We start from the raw sequence: 20,163 nt of genomic DNA on the forward strand, positions 1-20,163 counted from the left end.
TATAAAAGTTATAAACATGCAGATAGGCACACTAGCTAAGCTAATTTGGCTAACCAGCTGCTAGCAAGCTTCTTCTAAACAGCTACTGCTGTACTAGTGCTACTAATGCAAGAATAAAACCCTAAACTCACTTGTGAAATGATATATCATTAACCCTCCATGTTTTAAGGTTGTCGTAGTGGTAGCAATTAATGGCAAAACACTGATTTCCAGCTGCCCAGCAGATAAATGAGTTTTTTTGGATAACTATGATCCACCATTTCATTAACTAAAGCCGGAAGCCCATGTAGCAGTAATCAAGATGGCGCTCAAATTGTCGCACGTAAGTTCATTGGTTTAGATAGGCCAATGTCATTCCAGGGGTAGTATAATTCAGTGCTACGAACTACCCTACAGGATGAAAATATTCGCGGAGTTGCGTGCAAATCTGCAAATCAAGTTTCGTGCAAATCGCCTTTTTCATGCATATTCGCTGACTAATTTGTTCGCGGATGAACGCAATCACTCTCTATTAAGAGTTAACTCTATTGCAGCTAGCAATAGAGTTAACCCTTTGCATGTTTAGGTTGTTTAGATATTTAGGCATGCACCTATACACACCACCGCGTCTTTAGGTTTCCATTTAGTTGCCAACTGCGAGTCGATTATGCTAAGCTATAAATTTCTTGCTGCGTCCAGAGGTTTTCACGAATATTCATCACTTTGGAGGCTTTTGATCAACCAACAACTTGTGGTAAGTAATGAGTTTTTTCAAAACCATTTATTAAATTAATAATCGAATTTTACTTTGGTTTTTTGGTAAAACGCAATATGTATTTCACTGATTAGTAAGCATCCAAACTATGGTAGAAGTGGTTTAATGCTATACACTATGTTTCCAGGACTCACATAATTAGCATGATTCAAATATTTCAAATGATTCGCAAGTTGAGTTACTTTGCAATCAAGCAAACGAGCACACAAACTAACAACTACATGTATGTAGAAGAAAAATATTAAAAGCTAACAGAAACAAAACAATCGAACGTCGTCCCCTACCTCACAACAGCAGTTATGCTTCGCAATTTGGCTTCCCTAGTTAATGCATATTGTTCATATTTGAGGAATATGTTGAATCTTGTTTACAAAACTATCTGTCAGTAAAACAATTCTCACTAGGAGTAGGCTATACAGGCAGAGTTTCTTTTAAGACTATATTCTATTTGACGCAACGTGTGCCAATTTCCTTTGTTTCTGATTTATATTATTCTGCTGTTTTAAAGCACATAAATTACATAATTTTTTTATTATATATTTCAATACATCAGACTCTTGGCTTTCGAATGAGCCTATATTCAACACACAAAGAATAACAGAACTATGAAAAACGGGGTGTCAAAAGTACGTCCTGAAAAAAACACTTGGTTCAGGTACTCAAAATGCGGCGTCACAATTCTCATTTAGCCTTAGGCCGTCGATCCCTTTCGTTTTTCTGTGACAATCGGTGCTGTTAAACCCGGAGAGCGCTAATAATAAACTAAGATTCTAGATAATCAACAATGCCCGGGATCGTGCTAACGCCCGACCAATACAAACACATGTTCTGGGTTAATTAATTATGCTTCAATAAATGCACTGTCGTTAATAAAGGTAATGAAATCACATCTTTTAAATTATGACCTGCGGTTGCGTGGCCCTAGGACTAAATGTCAATCGCACTTTCGCGAGATCACGCAATGCTTGAAATTGATTAGTCTCAGTCGTCACCCTTAACATCGCATTAAAAATAAAGAGCTAGTGCATAATATCATCGGTAAAATATAATATGGTTTTTGGAGTCTGAAGTACTTATCATAGAAATAATATGTACATGGAGAACTAATGACACTGATTCCTTTGCCATCTTCATTCGTTCTCTGGAGTTGTCCTACCTTCGCCTGCCACTAGCGTCATTATCGTCACTTTTGTAGTTGATAAGTAAGTGGTAAGAGCACACAACAACGAATATGAGAATTGTGACGTCACAATTTTCGAGACTATGCCAATAAACTTTTTCGCGGTAGAGCTCTGGGGAAATCCTATAAACACCAACCAATGTCTGTCTCACCATGGCAAACAATAGTTCATTCGAAAGCCAAGACTCTGATGTATTGAAATATACAAAAAAAAACTATGTAATTTATGTGCTTTCACATATTGAAAACCAGCAAAGTTTATTGACATTCAATTTATAATTTTGTCTTTCTCAAAGTAATCCAATAAAAAAGAGAAGCATTCAAAAAGCGCGCATCCACTGCCTTCACTACAAATTTTAAGTATTTTACTGCATTGTGCATATAAAATATTATGTAGATGACAGTGAGAATGTGCAGTCCCACTATTTAGGCTAAGAGCCTAAAAGGCTAACAAGCTAACAGCAATCTGCTATAAATCAAAAATAAGCTTCCACAAGGTTAAAATAAAAAACTGTATGTGATTTTCATTCAAACTTTAGGGAACAAGTTGAACTCAAATTGTGGATAAAAAAGAAGATAATTCTTCTAGCCTGATTATATTACTAGAAATTCCCCTGTCATACCCTGTCATACAGCCCACGACCAAAGTGATATTGGAAAAAAGAAAGGGTACTTCTGGTTGAGAAATGCAATACCGGTATTAGCAGTTAAATGGCACTGCATTGCAATAGGAGAACTGCAATGGTAGCTGTAATGTACTGGGTGTGGGTGTTATTATGTACAACAAACAGTAATAATGAAAGGAAAAGATTCTATGTTTATATCTCTCCCCTGCAATAGGAGAAATGCAATATTAGAAGAAAAATGGCAAGCTGCTGTTTAATATACATAGTTTGAAAGTTGGTTGTGTTGAATGTAGAATGGTTTTGACAGCGATCTGTGATCTGTGTCATGATCACAGAAACCATGGTTAAGTCGAGTGTGTGAGATTTAGAGTTATCTACACTAGCAGAAGGAGAAAATTATCAGTTATTTTGCAAAAAAATGTCATTCCAGCTTAATTACAGCAGATTTTATGGTCAATAAACTGAATGCATGTTTACCATTAGTGCGAAAACATAGTTATGAGAAAACTGGTGTTAAAGTTTGAGAAACAAAAGCCCATTAATGAAATGTTAACACTTTTATTTACATTTCAAAACACCATAGCAACCAATAAAAAGAAGTTGTGATATTTATCTAGATTTCTGAATTTATATCCAAAAAATTATGCTGAGTTTAAAAATCTAAACAGATTTTAGTTGGTTGTCATAGAAATAGCTGTATATCTATAAGAAAATGTAGGCCTATTACTTAATTTTGCAGATATTAAAAACGGCTTGGCAGTACCGCGATATTGGGCACAGCCGTAATATCATCAACAAAATCTTTAGAAAAATAATAACAGTAACATATTGCACACCATCGACCACTATATATTTCGATCTTGTAAATTTGAATGATTATTCTTATAATTAAATCTTATAATAATCTTATAAAATCGAATAATGAAATCGACTAATAAAATAGAAAAAAAAAGAAACGGTTCTTTCAGTACTTCTACATTAATTCCAGAAACCTTTGGCAATTGGACAATGCCATAGACTGGTGAAATATGCACGTTTTTCTCATGAAATGCGCACGGCTTAATAGTTCTACTCTCGGTCGCACAGCTTTGTTGGCGTTTTGTTTGCCGGTTTTAATTTTGATTAAAAAAGGCTTGTCAGGTTTTAATGGTGATTTTAGGTCAAATTAATCTGTCTAGTCATGTATTATCCGATCAGATGGGTAAGTTTTAGGGTATTATCTCAACTTTTCAAAGACTTGGTAACATATTTAAATAGGTTTGTATGTGTTTTGTATCATTATTATACTTAAATGACTATACAAAAATGGTTAAATTTTTTGATTGTATTTCGGTACAAAGGTTTGGTTACAGCCGTTGATGGATAATTTTTGGGAGTTGTATGCACATATGCATTTATCATAAAGCTCATAAACACTCGCTTTGCTCGTGTTTGGTTGTGGGATAAATCAATATAGATATTTCTCAAGGATTTTTACAGATATTTATATAGAGATATTTTTATGTATAAATATATTATAATTACTGTACTTGTCGAACTATTAGTGGCTACTTTTTTCTGATGATTTGAGCCGATTGTAGATGCAGATTATATAAGGGTGCGGCTATTCTGTGGCTTTTTCTTTCATCGTTAGGGCGCATTACCGGAATCACCGAGTAGTGCGCCTTTAGCAGTTAAAGAAAATACGAAACCATGCCTCACGGTACTGTTCCATTAGGCACTAGGTTAAAAAAGCGTCGGTTAATATGAAATAGTACCGTTAGGCACTGTTCCGTTTTAAACAGGAAAGTTGCTGCCGTGTTAAAAAGCACCATTCTAAGTTCTGCGGCCTATACAAAAGGTGCGGCTTATGTATTGTTTTATTATCATTTTTTTGGAAAATAAAGCAGATGCAGCTTATATAGGGGTGCGGTTTGTAGTCCGAAAAGTATGGTAACTACAAACTTTAGTGTACAAATACAATATTTCAAATACAAATAAAATTTTACAAACAATGAATGAAGTAAATATAAACAGTTTAGTCTATATGGCGGTTGTCTGCCAATAAAATTAAACTGATACTCTTGATAAGTAAATACTAGCGTGTAATGGTGCTCTCTGACTGGTTATTTTAGTAATAGCAGCGCTATATCGCTGTCACTGTCTTGGGTAGATATTAAATGCGATTCTCTCACTACTACATGGCTGGTAAAACAGTTATCATCAGAAACCTCCTCGTGGCTTATTATTGCACCGTTCTGCCGGTTGACCAAAATTTTGTGACCGTAAAGGCGTTCTTGTTCCTTTTTTAAAACAGATATATTCTCCTTGTTAGCAGCTGCGGTCACTTCTTCCTCAATTTCAAGACGTCCCCGAATGATTGGTGATTTTCTAGGAATGACATCCACCACCCTTGCAGTAGTGGTGCCTCTGTGAATGATGAAAAAGCTGCTAACTCTACTTATTTCACGGGGTGGATGACCAACCGTTGTACAGACTGCGTTTATTAGCTTTACTGTAAATGGGTCGTGTAGATTATTGGGCTCTCTGTCAGACTAAAACGAATAACAATGCGGTAGGGATGGAAAAAATAAATATTGCACTTTACCATTTAGTAAAATTCAATTGATCCCACGACCAAACATGAGCGAAGCGAGCCTTTGGGAGCTTTATGAAAAATGCATATGTGCACACGACTCCCAAAAAGTATCCATCATCGGCCATACCCAAACTCTTGTACCGAACTCCCATCAAAAAATTTAACCATTTTTCTGTGGAGTCGTCTAAGTATAATAATGATACTAAACACATATAAACCTATTTAAATATGCTACCAAGTCTTTGAAAAGTGTCGACAATATCCTAAAACTTACCCATCTGATTGAATTAACATAACTAGAAAGATTAATTTGGCCTAAAATTTCCATTAAAACCTGACAAGCCTTTTTAACCAAAATTAAGATCAGCCAACAAAATGCCCGTAAAGCCGTACGACAGATAGTGGAACCATAAAGCCATGCGCATTTCACGAGAAAAACGTGCACATTTCACCAGTCTATAGCCGAAATTACCGCTGGAATATCGATTGATGCTTTCTCTCTCTCTCGGAAGAGTATAGGTAGCTCATATTGGAAAAAGTTTGTTTCCTGTTACAACGGTAAAATATTGAGAATAGTAACCTTAAGATCTTGAGATTAGATTTTACTGAACTATACTTTTCCCTATTACTAAGGAAACTGAAAAATTTGCGCACCCTCAGTAAAATCCAATTTCAAGATTTTAAAGTTACTATTCATTGGCTCACACAAACCAACTCTCAATATTTTACCAGGAAACGAACTTAACTGTAACAGGAAACGAACTTTTTTCAATATGAACTATACCCTTCCCTCTCACGAGTTCGAAACATTAATGACTTAGGCCCTACTTGTTAACAACTTCGCTAGGGGGCGCACCACTCGATTAGCTATCAATGACCAAATCCTACAATGCAAAAGAGAGGAGACTAGTCTGCGCAACCTTTAACAGAACACTGCACTTATCTAACAAACTATTTTTATTATTTTCTATATGAACTTTTTCTAAACACTTTATGTCTCCTTTTCTATATTTCTATTATTATAAAGTTCCTTGCTATTAGTTCGTATACTTTACATATACTTATATAAGGCCTACATATAAATCTATTTACAACATTATTCTATATCAAAAACCATCATTCCATTGCTATTACTTTATATACAACTTTACATTCCCCATATACTTTCCATTCACAACATTCCTAACATTTTTCTATACTTACACTTCTAAAATAAAAATTTTTTACCTTTATATATCTGTTTATATTACACTACCAAATACAACTGTAATATCAACAATTAACCAATTACTCATATACCTGGTTTTAACCCAACTTTACCTCCAAAATAAGTTGTTAGTTGCATATTTTTTGGAGTTGTGCTCCCTCAAATTAATTTTATTTAACTCTCATTTACACTACACTCTGTCAATTCCTGCGGACAACTACATTTTCAACAACCAGCACTACCATTTCTTTTTTCCATTTTCACTTTGGTCGTGGCCTGTATGACAGGAGAATTTCTAGTTTAGTAAATGGTGTTGAAAAAATTCATTAGTTACCACAAGTTGTTGGCTCATCAAAGGCCTCCAAAGCGATGAATATTCATGAAAACCTCTGGACGCAGCAAGAAGTTTATACCGGAAGCTTAGCACAATCAACTCGTAGTTGTCAGCTAAATACCTAAAAACATAAACATGCGTTGTATGCAGTAAGAAATTTATACCAGTTTAGCATGATCGACTCTTAGTTGGCAACTGCCGGTAAATGGAAACCTAAAAATGTGGTGTACGTATGCGGAGGGTTAACTCTGTTGCTAGCCACAATAGAATTAACTCTTCATAGAGAGTGATTACGTCCATTCCCGAACAAATTCATCCTGTAGGGAATATATATTTGACCTGCACTCACCCTAGTCAGTCTAGCTTTGCTCTGAAGAACATCTTCAGTCCATCCTCACCCTGTATATGGACCATGTAATGAGCACTGTAACGAAAACCATAAACTTTATCCAAGCTTAAGGGTTAAATCACCGGCAGTTTCTGTCCTTCATGCAGGAGATAGATTCAGGGTTTGCCAACCTTCCGTATTATACTGATGTGCATTGGCTGTTCTCAACAGGATTTTTGAGCAACGAAATCTGTCAGTTTGTTGACAGTAAAGGAAAAGACTCCACCGTTCTGGCTGACATAGCAGGTCATTTTAACGCCTCAAGTTTGCAGCTCTAGGAATCTGACCGCATGATTACTGACATGTATGAAAAATGCCTTCACTTGAAATGCCGCCACAGTGAAGGCATTTCAAGTGAAACTGCTTTTATGGGAGTGACTGACAAATGCAACTTGTCTCACTTTACCTGTTGCTAAGTATTTTTGAATAAAGTCAGCACAATTGTGTTTCCTTAAGCGGACTTTGCCGACAAACGCGCTACATTCGCGCGACGTTTCAGTGACTTTGAAGCACAAAAAAGAGTTTTGAATCGTTTCGCAACTCATTTTCCGTCAATTTTGAAACTGTACCTGCACAGATTCATATGAAACTGTACCTGCACAGATTCAGATGGAACTGTACCTGCACAGATTCAGATGGAACTGTACCTGCACAGATTCAGATGGAACTGTACCTGCACAGATTCAGATGGAACTGTACCTGCACAGATTCAGATGAAACTGTACCTGCACAGATTCAGATGGAACTGTACCTGCACAGATTCAGATGGAACTGTACCTGCACAGATTTAGATGGAACTGTACCTGCACAGATTCAGATGAAACTCTACCTGCACAGATTCATATGAAACTGTACCTGCACAGATTCAGATGGAACTCTACCTGCACAGATTCATATGAAACTGTACCTGCACAGATTCAGATGGAACTCTACCTGCACAGATTCATATGAAACTGTACCTGCACAGATTCAGACGGAACTGTACCTGCACAGATTCAGATGGAACTCTACCTGCACAGATTCAGATGGAACTGTACCTGCACGGATTCAGATGGAACTGTACCTGCACAGATTCAGATGGAACTGTACCTGCACAGATTCAGACGGAACTCTACCTGCACAGATTCAGATGGAACTCTACCTGCACAGATTCATATGAAACTGTACCTGCACAGATTCAGACGGAACTGTACCTGCACAGATTCAGATAGAACTCTACCTGCACAGATTCAGATGGAACTGTACCTGCACAGATTCAGATGGAACTGCACCTGCACAGATTCAGATGGAACTGTACCTGCACAGATTCAGATGAAACTGTACCTGCACAGATTCAGATGGAACTGTACCTGCACAGATTCAGATGGAACTGTACCTGCACGGATTCAGATGGAACTGATTGAGCTTTAGTGTACTAAAAAACTGAAGGCAATGTACGACACCGCAGGGTTCGTTCATTCAGTCCGCACAGTTCAGTCAGTCCATCCCTACATCAATGCCTCAGTTTTGTCATCATGGTGTCACCTGGTGCATGTTTGAGAGCACATCTCTGCGTGAGAAGCTCTTCTCACTGACGAAGATCAACAAAAAGCCCACAGAAATCGTCTGACTGACACCCGCTGACGAGCACTTGCTGATGAGCACCCGCTGATGAGCACTCACTGACGAGCACCCGCTGTCCATACTGAGAACTTCTCTAACGTAAAGCTTTACACCAAATGTAAATGAACTGGGTTGTCAAGAAAATATGTTAGGTATCCGGCTGCAGTCAGAGCTTATAATCAGATCAGAGACATAGGAGCAAAGAAAAACTGACTTATTTACATTATTATTGCTGATAAGCACGCATTTTATTTCTAGGTTTTGTGGAATGTTCATATTTTCAACTTGTATAACTTGGACAGGAGATATTTTTAAAGAGAGCAAATCTTATGGGATATTTAAGTTTTTTTTTATATAAATTGATATTGGAGCAAAGGATGCATTTAACAGAATATTTCTAAGAAGAGCAAAAAATTAAATATAAGTAGCTTAAGGTTAAAATTTGTTTTAGAATAATATTCCTGTCTGTTTTGACTTCCTATTCATGTTCCAAAATTATTTAGTTTTAGTGTGTAAATAAATGTTCATCCTGTTCGGCCTGCGACCTAGATTGTGTTGGGAAATTTGGCCCCTTGTACAATCTACATCCCTGATCTAGAGCCAGCTCGCATGCTCCTATTTCAAAGATCGCTAATAGAAGCAACAATCCGAACGCATTTGGCCTGCAAACAATGCTAATACATGTATTTATGTTTTAAAAGTTTTGATATTTGTTTTAAAATGTTAATTTTGAAATCGCTCTTATAATCGCTTTTCTCTTATGTCAAGAATTATACACCAGCAATCGCTTTTAAGAGGTCTCCTTCGATAACAAGCTGCTCAAGTGTGAGAGCTTTCCATCTTTACTTCCTACTTCTTTACTTCATAAATCGAGCAGGCAGGTTTGAAAGACGTGAAACATTCTAAAATCTTTTACGATTTTTTTATTTTGGTTTCCTTGTGTAGGCGTATTGTAAACATTGATTGTTTAGGTATATAAAAGTATGACTATTTCGATACAACGAAAATGATAAGAACTAGCGAATGACATGAGCTACGACACCAACTTACCGAGATATAGTCCCTGATAGCCAAAAGACTGTTAAACAGTCTTGGTCGATCTACATTAAAAAATTATCTCCAAAATGTCGGATGGTAGCTTAATACTTTTAGAAATCTAGTCATTACTTAACCTACCGCTATTTTAGTTGATAAGCTAAGAGTATTTGGCCATTAAATGGTGAGTAGTAATACAAAAATAAAATTTTTCTTACACCGTGTGCAATCAGTCGAACTAGCTAATCATACCCATAGACACACTGAGTTATACTACCCCTGGAATGGCCAAGGTCATTTATCAGTGAAACAATTTGAGCGCTATCTTGAACCATGCTACATGGTCACGCCCCCTTTATAGTAACCTAGCAACATTGTGCAACATTTAATCTCAATGAGCTTGTGGGTGCTTTTATCCATCCCCAACCTTAATCAACCTATATATCAGAGTCAAGATAAAGATCTACATATTCATTCAACCTATATATCAAAGTCAAGCTAGCTAAGCGAAGCTAAAGTGAATCTACAGATTCATAGACTATAAGTTTTTGTTGTTGATGGCTATTGGCATGGTTTCAACAAAAGGCAGACAACTCTATATGGGCTCTATATAATTTGAATTTATCAACATATGTTTCCACTGGGTATCATTGACATCGCTCGCCTTACCAGCCCAGTGAATTTTAACTGTGAAACTTATTGACTATCTAATAAGAGATCACAATAGTTGTTTACATCCCCAAGAGCAGAAAAATGGCCAAAATTGTTCCGATATCAGGTCACCAAACAATATATCACTGCCAGAATATTACGTGTGCAACTCTGATTCAATCCAAAATTTGAATTAGTATTTCAGTCTATTTCGACCATAGCAAAGAGAACGGAAGCGAATAGCAACATTTTCAACAACAAAAATGTAGTAGCACCTAGTGTTGTATAAAAGTGTATCATCCATTGTTCTCAAACTCATAAGATATGTCTTTGTGTCTAGTAAAAACAGAGTTAGACTTTCCATACTAGACAACCGTATAGGCCGTTTATAGCCACGAACTGCAACTGACCGACTATTGAGTATATCAAATAGTCTATCAACTTTCTGCAGAAACACAACAAAAAACCACATTTAATAGCATTGGCCAAATTTTAATTTAGATCTACCACTTATATAAGTTAACCTACATTATTCCAACAATGATCACACTGCCATGCATGACATTAAAATTTCCAATGACAAGTATTTGCAGTATTAAATTGCAGTTACACATGGGAAAATAGACTAACCTGAATGAACTCAACTGTGGCATCACAGTCTTGAAACTTGCAGATTTAACTCTCTCAGGGTAATTAGAGAATCAGCCACTGATGCAGATAACACCTGGGTAGCAAGAGCAATCTATAAAAGTTATAAGCATACAGATAAGCACACTAGCTAAGCTAAATTGGCTAAACCCATATTGGTGAATTAGCCTGCCTTGGCATGCCTACAATGATGTATGAGAACAGTGACTGTTGCTATTTGAATTTAGCAGCACCAGTACTGACCTACTTTGTCTCCAACACCAGCCAAGATGAATCAACCAGCAGCACAAATTAATTCTAGTAAAACAGTCAACGATAGTGATGTGTATAATAATAAAATCAGGTAAAGGTTCACTAAAGGCTGGCTGTGAGTAGTAACAGAAGCAAGCTACTAACCAGCTATTAGCAAGCTACTACTAACCAGTTGCTAGCAAGCTACCACTAACCAGTTGCTAGCAAGCTACCACTAACCAGTTGCTAGCAAGCTACCACTAACCAGTTGCTAGCAAGCTACCACTAACCAGTTGCTAGCAAGCTACCACTAACCAGTTGCTAGCAAGATACTAACCAGCTACTACTATAATCCTATAACACAATTCAATGCAACACTGCATACAAATACAACATAATACAGTTATTATAGTACAATACACCAGAATATAATGTAACAACACAATAATACAGTATAGCCTAAGTTCTGCATGACACAGTATAATAGTTTAAAACTAACCAAACCATCAGTTTGGTTAGTTTTAAATTAATAACAGTATAATAATTTAAAACTAACCAAACCATCAGGTAAATAATAATCATACAGTTGCATGAAGGTTATACACTTTGTGTTGAAATTTGTTTGACGTTTCAAACATCAATACAGTCTCCAATTTTGTAAATAGGCAAATTAAGTTTTAATAATGATCAACAGAGGCATGCTATACTATTAAACAAATTGTCCAATATTACTGGTTTATAAAAAAAATATAGAATAGTTATTCTATTTATGAAGCCCAATAGTATACGTAGCTTAAGCAGTGCTACCGTCTTAGCCTAAAAAATTAAACAAAGTGAATTAAGCCATGGAGTGTATGAAACACCGAGTGTCTATACCTATGACAGAAAATATTGTTGTATAACCAATATGCAAAATATGGACTGAGATGTTTGACAATGTTTCTTTGTCACCACCTATCACTCATTGACCCAGCTGACTACAGTAAACACCAACAAACAATACTCAATCAAGAAGCTCCTTTGTTTTAGAAAATGCATAATTAAGTGAAGAAAACGCAAGATTTTCATTTTTCAATGAAGATCTCTAATTAGATCTATTAATTATTAAATGCATTGAGATTCAATCATTAAATTCATGCAAAGACTAAATGCATTTAATCTTTGATTGAAGAATCGCTTGAATGGATTACAGAGGTTACGCCTACAAGAGGATTCGGCTACAAGGTTTTGCCTACAATGCTGGAGGTTACGTCTACACTTCCTGGAGGTTACGTTTACACTTCCTGGAGATTACGTCTACAGTTATGGAGATGGTGCCTACCATTGATTGTTGAAGAGAAAATGGTAAGAAATAATGCAATAGTAGCGTTTTCACTTAACATTGATTGAAAAATATACTATACTACGGATTAAAGTCATCTATTAATCAAAACGAAAATTGTGGAAATGTAAAATAAAAACAATTTATTATCTCCGTTCCTTTCCTATTGCCGCTGCTACTATTACTACTGGTGGCTCCTCGGAACCACAAAAATGCTAAGATGTGTGCTTAAAATTCCAAAGCTTTGGTAGTCCTACCATTTTATATGTAAGTAGCATTGTATGCAACATCTAAATTACAAGTCCCAGGTAGCGAATTTCAGAGATTTTCACTCTTTTCCGTTTATATTTTGTGGTTGCCATTCCCTTCTGTTGGGTGTTGTTGTTGAGACGCCATCTTTAGCTAGCTGGCCGTTGACTTGCAAAGAAGCTGCTCTGCGGCGGGTTTTGTTTTTAGTCCTGCAGGGTTGCTCACCTCACTCTCCATGCACACTGGAGTGCAGATGGAAGAGCCAGTTTAGACGCTTTGTCATACATAAAAAACAGTATGACAAAGTTTAACTCATGTCTTTCAATGGTTCAAAAAATTTCTCATAGTTGAATAAAACTAACTCTGCCTCCATACAAAAATTTCAGTGCAACATTTTGAGCTCACTCTAGCAAAGTAGTATATTTTTATGTAAGGGTCCCAAACTGTGCAGTCCAAACCATACTCAGGACCTGGTTTAACTCGTGAAGTAACAGCTATCTTTCTTGTCTTTTGATCTGCATCTCTGAGAACCCTCGTAAGCATGCTAATTACTTTCTTTCCCTTCGATTCAATTTTACAAATATGTTTATTAAATTTCAGATCATTCTGCAACTCTACCCCAGAATAAGGATTAGAAGTCACGCTTTGAAGACAATGATCAAAATTATTTGTATTTTTCAGCAGAGAAGACTTGCCAACGGAGAGATGGTGACACTTTTGTGCATTAAATTTCATGTGCCAAAGTTTAGCCTAAGAGTCAAGAGAGTATAAATCTTGTTGCACCATGGTGGCTTTGTCTCGTATAGCTAGAGCATCATCAGCAAAATGTCTATACAAATGGGAATTAATGTTGTCAACAAAGTCATTGATAAAAGTAAAAGCACAAAAATCATATTGAATATCTTTATCAAGATGTTATATTTATTAAGATGTGTACTTATGTAAGAATGAACAGAATGAAAAATATGCTCAAACAGCTTACAGCAAACGCTACTCAAGGACACATGTCTATAGTTACTCAAGGACACATGTCTATAGTTACTCAAGGACACAGGTCTATAGTTACTCAAGGACACAGGTCTATAGTTACTCAATGACACAGGTCTATAGTTACTCAAGGACACAGGTCTATAGTTACTCAAGGACACATGTCTATAGTTACTCAAGGACACAGGTCTATAGTTACTCAAGGACACAGGTCTATAGTTACTCAAGGACACAGGTCTATAGTTACTCAATGACACAGGTCTATAGTTACTCAAGGACACAGGTCTATAGTTACTCAAGGACACAGGTCTATAGTTACTCAATGACACAGGTCTATAGTTACTCAAGGACACAGGTCTATAGTTACTCAAGGACACAGGTCTATAGTTACTCAAGGACACAGGTCTATAGTTACTCAAGGACACGGGTCTATAGTTACTCAAGGACACGGGTCTATAGTTACTCAAGAACACGGGTCTATAGCTACTCAAGGACACGGGTCTATAGCTACTCAAGGACACGGGTCTATAGCTACTCAAAGACACGGGTCTATAGTTACTCAAGGACACAGGTCTATAGTTAACTAGATCATGTTTAGAACCATTTTTATATATTAGAACAACGTTGGCATGTTTCCACTATAATGAGAGTCTTGCAGTTTTTATGGAGACCAAAAACAAAAATCAACCAAAAGACATGCAGTTGTTACCAACAAGGTGACTACATGCTTTTAGCGGGCTTGAAGTTTTCAAGTCACCTTCATTGTAATCTCTCCACAGCTGCATCAGCTTTCCCTGAAGCGTTGCGGATGACTTTTTTACCCTTTTTGTAAGTTTTTTTTAGCAAAAATGAGTGTCATTTATCAGTGTCAATTTCGATTCTCTGTACAGTTCTGTAATTAGTTGATACAAGTTTGGGGCACCATTTCTAAATGCCCTGGTGTTGAATCGTTGGTGCCAACCTTCCACATCGTTGTCTGTTCTTGTAGGCCTCATAAACTGAGACCATGAAGTGGGTGGCCATTTAGTCGATGTGATCAAGGTGGATCTGATATATTCAGCTAAAGCTGTCAGTCTATCATCGGTTTGTGCCTATCTGATTTAACATTCCTCAATATGTTGAGCAGGCAGCATAGGTAAGGCTAACAATCTTTTGATAATTTTTTCTATCTTACTGTCATTTTTTAACAGAGTCACCAAGCCTAGTGCCTGTATTTTTCTGTAGACAGCTTGGATCCAGTAGAAGTGACATCCATGTACGAGTACGCCATAAATGTCTTTGACGGCTTTCCATAAACCTGTTGAACAAGTAAATAATTAGTTTTTGTTGTCGTATTGCAAAAACATCAGTCTTGTTTATTAAAGCCAAAAGGTTTGTTCATTTTCATTTTGCTTGCAGCTTCTTGAAAATTCACAATAATATTATGCTGTGTTTTCCGCCGCACTTGCTTGTCAAAATAACCTTCGATATTGCGTTATATGTGTTCCTAATTTTTCCACAAGCAAACCCTGTCAAGCTCTGTTGGAATATGAATAATGATAATATTCACAGGTACAGTGAATGTACATATTTCAGGCTTTATAGCACATCTTAATGAAATAGATATTCATCTATTTATAGACCAGATCATATTATTAGATTAGATTATACTAGATCAGCAGACCAGAAATAGTAGGTGACATATAATAGATGTACTAGTTATTGAAGTACTGACCTTTCTCGCAATCTGCCACAACCTCTTTCACGTTACAGGCACCTAGAACATCCTGCACTTCTTGTAATACCTGATAGAATATACGATTCAATTGCTGGAAATCATACAACATTACAATGTAACACAACCGTGACATATACGATAGTAAAACTTCATTGCTCTTTAAAAACAAAATAATTTACTGTGTCTAATTTACGCTTTAATGAATGCGATGTTTCTAAAACTCAGGTTATGCAAGTGTGGATGTACATGTAGAGGGGATGAAAACATGTTGCAAAAATTTAAATATATGTAATTAGTTGACATTTAAATAAAAATCCCTGCTTTTTTATCACTTTGCTAACAATAACTATTTAAAAAGTTTTTCGAAAAATTTATGGTCATCTAACACATACAACCTGCATGCAACCTGTTGCACTCACGAAAATATGTAAAGCGATTGCATTTGCTTTTCATTTTGATAAAACCAATTTTTCTACTGTTTTTATCAATGAAAAAACTCAGAAGCTTTGGATTGTTGTGGAGAGTTTGTTCTTTATTCCTGGGTTAAGCAGAATAGTCAATCAATCATACCAAGTTGTGGTATGTTAAAGGGTTTTTAGGAAGAGCGTGCCTTCCAAAAAATGCTCTTCTTAAAAACCGTGTCTAGCAAATATGACTCATTGTTTACCTAGCAGTAATACAAACTTGGAATATTTTAGACTATATCTACCCTCTTGTAGTCTGAAGTTTTCCTGCGTGACTGCGAAGAGCAAAGGAATCGATTTTATTGCATCTCCTTTTTGCGCATATCCGTGGATGCTGAATAGTTGGTAAAACGGATCTTTTACTGCCTTGAAAGTCCCATCCAAATACCAGGTTTTGCATTGTTGTAGAAGTTTGATTTGGATTTCCGTTGCGAAAATCAACGGAATTTGGCCATCATTACAAATATCAGCAATCAAGTAATACTGTGGCAATGAACAGCGAGATAGCTAAAAATATTGGCATAGTACATTAAGGTTACATTGTAAATAGCGGCATATTCATGGCTGAATTGAAATGCAAAAATAGGTACATTGGATTTCATTGTTACCCAATAGATTATATGTTCTTGACTGATTATTATGCAATGCGAATAATTCTTCCTTTACCGTCGTAAAATTTGCTACCGGCTTGACTAGACACATTAGTGCAAGAGAACCTGAAAATGCAATCCTATTGGGGGAGTTATCCCAAATTATTAGGCCAAAAGATTCCTTTCAAAGTTGTTTGTTCATTGCAGTAGTTACCAGCACACAGCTTTGGAGAAAATTCGAATTTGTGGGAGACAATAATAATGACAATAATAATAATGGTGTTGTTTCCTATGAAGGATGCAACTTAAATTGCGCTTCTTCAAGAATCGTACAGCATTTTTTCAAGTAAAGAATTTTAGCTTTTCAAATGAGCTTTTATGATGACCCGACCAGTTCAACCAAGGAAACAGTCGTAGCGATGTGAAGAAAAACAAGGGCTTGTTTTTTGTTTACAGTATTAAATCAGTCTTAACCTAGCAAAAAATTTGATGCTCATCTTGAATAAAGCAATATATGGAGCCTTATAGTGCCCCGTGTTCATGTTCTCAAACCGAGTTGTTGAACTTGGGTTGCTGTTCAAAGAACTCGGGCTGGGTTTTGATGAACTCGAGCTGTGTCGCGCAAAACTAACACGGGTTTGTAAAAAAAAAGCAATAGTGAGTAATTGGGGTGTTTCATTTACAGAACCGCATTTGTGCATGTTATATTTAATCATAATTTAATAATAATAATTTAATAATTCAAATATACAGTATATATTTAAATTATATTTATTGGCGATATTTGCGCGTAAATATTTATATAAATAATTGAATTGTAGAAAAACAATTGTAAAATGTAAAAAGTGAACTAAAACAATCTATGAAGGGGCCGAGCCTCTTCTTTTTGAAATTTAAAAAAAGAGACTTCTCTTTCTAGAACCTGACAAGAAACTGAATGAACACCGGAAATGAACAAACATAAAAAGTATATCAAGGACGTTTAATGATGCACCCAAAAAGAATTCCATATAAAATATAGCTAGGGAAAATCATTAAAAAAGAGATGATGAGATCAATTGAGTTGTTTAGAGCGAGTTGGATCATTGCCAATTCGGAAACAGTAACTCGGGTCTTTCAACTTGCTTTTGAGCAATTTTCCCCGGTTTGCAGAAGCCGAGTTCTTCAAAATTGGTTTATAACTTGTGCGTTGTAAACTCGAGTTCCTGGTGAAAGCAATAAGTTTTAGTTTTACAGTACATACATAATTTAATTTCTTTTAGCCAACGGGTGCCTGTCGGTGTATCATTGTTAATATAATGTTAATATATCTACGGTTATGCTATCGTGATACCAGTATATTGCACCTTATTTTTACAAACTCGAGTTTGTAAATATAACTCGGTTTATGCAAACCCAGGGCACTCTAATCCGCCATAGCAATAAGCTTTTATTGTATTTACTCTACTCTAATGGCAAAAAATAACTTACTTCAAACTGTAAGTCGGACTGGTGTTGTGGACGGAGTTTCTGACGGTGGTAATTTACTGCTCTCGCTATATTCTCCGGGTTTGGTAGCTGTTGAGGTTCAGTGTCATCCGATAAATTTATCAGCTCATCTTTGACCACTTTCTTGGCACTAGCATGGAGTTCATTTATACCTCGTTTCTTAGCCTACCGAGCATCATTTTATGCAATATGTAGCACGCACATAACTAGCTCGACTCTCTCAACAAGCTGTTTGAGAATTGTCTGTTAGAATTTTGCTGTTGTTGAACACACAACTCCTTCATAAAGCTAGTCAAAACAGGCTAAACTTGGGTTCATTAGTTCTCCAGTTCACTAAATTAGTTCATACAACGATTAGCGGTGTTTTCAGTTCACAAAATATAAAGCTAAATTTTATCTTTATATTATTGTTTGAGCATTTTAGAATATGTATCTGTATTATTTGTTTTGTATCTTGCAAAAATCACTAAAATGTTATTACGATAGGTCGCTTTTTAGTTTCATAATATGTTATTCTTTTTTGCAGATAAAGATGTGTTCTCAGTAATGGCTATTTCATTTTTTCCGAAACTGCTGTTAACCTGAACTAGTAACTGCGCAATAATTGCTATTATGTAATTATACAGTATTAAAAAAAGCTCGGTGATTAAAATAATAATAAAAAGATGATATAGATAATAACGAATATGCTCAATACAGAAATAAAACTGTACCTTAGTACAACTCTTGTTATGGCGATAGAAGGGTCACAGGGTCTCATTGTGTCGACTGTTTGCCACGAAATTCGCACCTTCTTGGATAACTGTCGAAGGACAGCTCCTTCGGCTGCCATCGCCGATAGATCTTCGTTAGCCCTTGTCTGGTCATTGCGAAGCGATGACCAGACATTCTGTGCTGCTCACAAGAAAATCCTTACCTCTCCGACTCCCTTCTGTTACGACTTGAAAATTTTCTCTACAAAATTGAAAGTGAGCTATAGTAGTTTTTATCATTAAGGTTAATTTAACTGATGAATTCACATTATTTGGCACCTGATGAATATATATACATTTATATATAATGTATACGACACGTCATGCCTAGCGTTTACTTACTGTTCACTCATAATGATATCTTCTTGAATTTCTGGCACAGGTGTGGTTGTGGTACCAGTAAGTAATGATCTGCAAACATTAAATTGATTAACTGCTGTTTTGAACAAAAAGTGAAAAAATACTAGATAAAACTGAAATATGACAATGCATATGTAAAATGTTAAATGGCACTCGCTACCAATTCTCAATATGAATATGTGGTCTTTGGAAGCTTCTTTCTGCCAAAAAACTGTCCATGGTACTTTCTAGGCCATCTGATTCTCCTAAATGCGCCCTACATTATCATCGGTTAATAGATTTGACATAAATACTGTATTCATTGTCATTTGTAGTTTCACCAGTGTGGGCACAAATTTATGCTTGCAGATACGCGATGCTTTTAAGAGTTGCTGTATTAAGTCAAGTACAGGCATATAAAAAACTAGTCAAGTACATGTATATATAAATAATATTTCATAAATGTTCCAGGAATTAATCTCTCCTACCAAAGATGGTTGTAAGATAGAAACTAAAAAATGTTTTTATACCTCTCAGAGATATCTTGATGGATGCTATGTGCTCTATCTTGCTCCATCCGGGATGGAGCAAAATAGAAACGTTGCATCTGGGACGTTGTCAATGAGCGGTGCAGCAGTGGCTATCATTCCAGCGACAGGTGACTCTGCCAAAGGTATGGGTATACAATTTTTCTTTCTGCAGTATAAAATTATATTCTCAATGCGGGTGATTGACATAATAAACAAAAAGTAGTGCGTTATCATTACAGCGACATAAATATTGAATGAAAAAGATTGGGAACTCCTGATATAAACCATAGTATTCTCAACAACATAACAGCGCTACTCTAAACAGACATCACCCATGACAGTGATGGTGTACGAGTGCTTGGTAATTTTATCTCTTTAACATCGGTATAGAGCTACTAATATTATTTGAGCATTACACAGCTTGCAGGAAAATAGTGACCACTTTGGGCCTGCCTTTCCGTTATGCGAAATCAACAGAAGTAATCTGCTCGT

General features: G+C 36.2%; 2 long non-coding RNA genes across 2 annotated transcripts; both read right to left on the bottom strand.

Annotated features, from left to right (window-relative positions):
• Positions 1-6,692: 6,692 nt before the first annotated feature.
• Positions 6,693-11,102, bottom strand: LOC137404585 (uncharacterized). Its single transcript, XR_010979712.1, has 3 exons — positions 10,986-11,102; positions 7,029-7,103; positions 6,693-6,800 (listed from the first exon to the last, which is right to left on the bottom strand). It is a non-coding gene; the product is annotated as an uncharacterized lncRNA (long non-coding RNA).
• Positions 11,103-14,990: 3,888 nt separating this feature from the next.
• Positions 14,991-18,131, bottom strand: LOC137404882 (uncharacterized). The gene is made up of 3 exons (XR_010979743.1): positions 18,033-18,131; positions 15,506-15,575; positions 14,991-15,088 (listed from the first exon to the last, which is right to left on the bottom strand). It is a non-coding gene; the product is annotated as an uncharacterized lncRNA (long non-coding RNA).
• Positions 18,132-20,163: the final 2,032 nt, after the last annotated feature.

The sequence above is a fragment of the Watersipora subatra genome, chromosome 9 (assembly GCF_963576615.1).
Source record: "Watersipora subatra chromosome 9, tzWatSuba1.1, whole genome shotgun sequence".
In the NCBI taxonomy this organism is placed as follows: domain Eukaryota; kingdom Metazoa; phylum Bryozoa; class Gymnolaemata; order Cheilostomatida; family Watersiporidae; genus Watersipora; species Watersipora subatra.